The following is a 4,439-nucleotide window of genomic DNA, read 5'->3' on the forward strand; positions in this document are numbered from 1 at the left end:
AACACTTCTACAGCTCTGAACTCTCATTTTAACTTTAAAGCATCACTTTATACACAAGTTTGCACCCCACCCTTTTCAGTTCTGTAATTTTGCATCAAACCAGTTTGTCATTRGGAGCTACCTATTGTCATCAGCCATGAGGGACACATTAAAGCAGCAGACATCAATAAGCTGCTGCGTATCCATCACAACGGCAGGTTCTYTGTGGAAACCTTCACTGTCAAAACCTGTCAGAATGCACTGAGTCTTTAATGAGGTAAAGCCAAGTTGAAAACCACAGGCACTGACGTGTCTCAGTGTGTGTGTGTGTGTGTGTGTGTGTGTGTGTGTGTGTGTAAGTGAGGATTGAGCAGGTTGAGGGAACAGGTGCATTGCTGGAAGCTGTAGAGGTAGAAGGAGCAGTAGGGGCTCAGCACAGAACGTCATCTCTGACAATTCCAGTCTCGCTAATCAAACCCACATCAGCTGCCAGTGACTAAAAAGATGCATGACTGACATTACATAAAGAGCAGTGGGCTGGTGATTAAATCAGCGCTTTTCGCAAACGTGGTAAATTTGCAGATTTTTTTTTCCCTTCTGTACTGTAGCCTTATGGTAATTAAATAATCAATATATGAACTCCAAGAAAAGGTTATTTTTCCAAAATGATAAACTGAACTAAATTACACTTTAGTTGAACTCTGTTAAATGAAGTCCTAGCTTTTTTTTATACAGTATATCTGCAACAGCAATTTCTAATCTACTTTACTTTTAATCATCCATTCACAGCAAACCCCCAACCCTCGGCTCTTCACTATTCTCAGGTATGTCATCATGACAGAAACCAGTTTGTGAAGTTTTCCTGCGGCCGTTAACAACTGTTACTCTCACAAGGTAGGCATGATCTCCCAGCAGGCCTTTCAGAGTTGAGGTAAGGAGGCTCAGGTGAAAGACCCCAGGCTAACTTCACCCAGATAAAACCGGTAAAAAGGAGGGGAGGCGGAGCGCGATAGAGGTGGTGGAGCAGAAGTAAAAATACTTGCAGAGGAGAGAAATGGTATGAGGCAGCAGAGAAAGAGGAAAGAAAAAAATCTGAAAATAAGTAAAAGTTGTAAAATGGAGAACATGAACAATATGTTTGCCCATGACTGTGCGTGCACTTGTCTGTTATCACAATATCTCATGAAATGGTGAACGGATGTTTATGAAACTTACAGAACGTAATCAATGGATGAACAAATATAAATGAGTAAAGTTTAGAGTCAACACCATTCAAGATGACAGCCATAGCCACCCAGACTTGTAAAACACAAAACTGWCTGTAATTCAGTCAATTTTACAGCTACAGAGCTAAAATTTGGAACGGTCATAGCTGTGTGTTACTTACACTGCAAACTCCAAGTGCCACTCATTGTGTGAGATCTTTGCCTAAAACTTTAGCTTTAACTGTTAGAGTCAACTCTGCTTGTCTGTCAACAGAATATCTAACGAAGCTCTATTAAGATTTTAATCAAACTCCCAGAAAGTKATCACAGGACATCCATCTACAACTGATTAACTTTTGGAATTAATCTAATTTAAGATGGTCAGTGCAGCTAATGAATATCATTCAACACAAAAAAAGGCTATAACTCAATTAATTTTACAGTTAGTGAGATAAAATTTGGTGTAGTTGTAGATGAAAATCTTTCATGATAAATACTTTGAACGAGACATTTTGAGATACCACATGAGATTCCAAAGAATATTTTAAGATTTGGTCTGAACAACAACTCCATCCAACTGATTTTCTAAAACGCTGACATAAAAAAGCGAGCAATATGGATTTCTTCAAATAACATTAGGCCCTTATTGTAAAAATGTCTTTTGTACCTCTCTCCTGATCAAAGTGATAAGAAAAGTCTTTGCAGTTTGTGAAGTAACATGAAAAACTCTATCTAGATTTTTTTTCCAGATACTCATGCTTCATCACAAGTGTTTGAAGTAAATGGTCAAATCTTGTTTCAAACATACAGTATGTTCTACTTTTTTTTTCTTAGTTCAACAAACCAGAATCCATCTTGTTGAACCACAGGAAGCTAATGAGAGCTAAGAGGTGACATCGGCCCAAGGGATGATGTGAACTACAGCTACATGCTGAGAGAAATATAGGAGAGGCTGGAATGCTGTCCTCTAGTGTCAGTCACTGGCTGATGTATAATGGCCTCAGGTCACAATTACAGTCCTGTAAGCTGTGTGCAAATATGACTGAACGCACAAGGCCAACATCCTAAACAGTGACTTTTGGGGAGAGCTGTCAGGAAGCTGTTATTGGTGTTTACTTTGTTTGATGGACACTTGTCACTGCGATACGTCAACACTGGAGAAAAGGTCTTTAGAGCCGTTATTAAAGCTCAGAGGCATGTAGGTTTTGTTACTGTCCTAAATGCTAAGTTCTTACCAAAAAATGCATAGTCAGAGCATATCAATGACTTTGATTCATTATTTTACAGTTCACCTGTCTGTTTTTTAAGATTTCTTCATTTTTCTGTCAGCACACTTCGTTTGATCAGAGGTGTCAAAAGTACTCCTATTCAATACTTAAGAGTACAGATACTGGGGTTTTAAATTTTTTTTAAGTAGACACATCAACTCAAGCTTTTTACTCAAGRAAAAGTGTAAAACTACTGGRTTTAAAGCTACTTAAAGTATAAAAGTAATGTAAAGAAAAAAGCCATTAAGGATTAAAGCTTAAGCTGTGCCACAGTTGTCCACAGTGCACAACCCAACCTCCTTCCAAAATAACTTTTTCTAAAGACAATAATGACCATAAAATATTGGGACACACTAAAGCTACCMGTTTCACATGCAGATCTCTGCTATGGTCATCTTCATATAGGCTACATTACATCTGCCATGTCCTGTGACGTGTCAGCGCAGGTGTGATGGATCGTACAAACCAATAAGGTGACAGATTGTTATATATTTATACTTCTCATCCAACCACAGTAAAATTCACTCTATTCAGGAGGTGCCATATATCTGGACAGTTGTTTTTTTTTCTGAAAGACAACAAGTCGGAATGAAAACAAGCTGAAGTAAAAAAATAAATGAAATCTGTCTTGCATTTCTAAAAAGTACAGATAACTGTGTGAAAATGTGAGAGGTAAAAAGTAGGCTGAAAAAATTACTTCAGTAAATAACCAACATTTGTACTTAAGTAAAGTATTTGTACTTCATTATTTGACACAGATTAAAGGAAGTGTTGACAAAGAACCAGAGCTCTTTCTTAAAGCACTCTGGTTCCCTCTTCTGGCAAACACATTTATTTAAAAACAATTTCATTATTTCTTCCAAAATGACTGATGACTAACATCCATGTGGATTTAGCTTAAGAGTGATTTGCACTAAATTCTGAAATCAGGACAATTAAGGCTACAGAAATCTCAAGTTAACGCATTTTCACTCCTAACTTACACTGGGTTTCTTTGATAATCAGCCAGTGTCAGTTAATAATTATATGTTTTTGTAGCTTTATAAAACCTCTCATTAGAATCTATCACTTATTAAATAACTGGAAACCAAACTATAAAAATATAATGTGCAGTTTCTGGTCTAAAAAAATACAAAAACTAAAATAAGTAAAAAATAAAGTATTTCAACTGCAGATAGCCAAAAACACAACCTTCTGTTATAGATTAGATAAAACAATGTGATGCGTGTTTCTATATTTTAGGTTCTCAATATTTCAAGTTTTATGAAATTTTAAAGGAGTTATTATGTCAGTTATATTTGAATGTGACTTCAGAGTGTGATGCGTTTCTGTCCTGCAGTTCTGTTGTAAAAAAAAGTTAAACTACTTGGAGAAAAGCAGATTTTGATGAGGAACAGGATGATTAGTGGGCAGGAAGGTAAAGCCAGAACAGACCACCCTGATGGGCCTTCAGCCAGCAGATGTGTTGAGAACAGGAATATTTCCTATACAGAGCAGGTGCAAAGGCCCTGAATCCTCTCATCCATTCTTCCTTTAATGTTCTTTGTCTTCCAGGTGTTTCACACTTCCTTCTCTGTGTGTCCATCTTGCCATATCCATCCTCACACCTCCTGGCTCTCCTTCTGAATCACTCTTTTTTTTCTCTCTCTCTCACATCAGCTTCATCGCACATCCACAAACTCCGTCACTATGGCGCCCACAGATGGCGACTTCCTGTGGTCCTGCCCAGCGATTGGCGGAGAGACTTCCAAGCACTGAGCAGCTGGCGAGGGATGATGTATCACCGAGCGTTTGCACTTTCATTTTCAGGGTTGTCTTGTTAATGCTCCCGATCCAGCATCTGGCAGGAAATAGACACAAAGGCAGAGAGAGAAGGGAGAGAACAACCTGTTCTTTGGCAGACCTTAACAAAAGGCTGACACACACACACACACACACACACACACACACACACACACACACACACACACACACACACACACACACA

The sequence above is a fragment of the Austrofundulus limnaeus genome, unplaced genomic scaffold (genome assembly GCF_001266775.1).
Source record: "Austrofundulus limnaeus strain Quisiro unplaced genomic scaffold, Austrofundulus_limnaeus-1.0 Scaffold2, whole genome shotgun sequence".
NCBI classification, from domain to species: domain Eukaryota; kingdom Metazoa; phylum Chordata; class Actinopteri; order Cyprinodontiformes; family Rivulidae; genus Austrofundulus; species Austrofundulus limnaeus.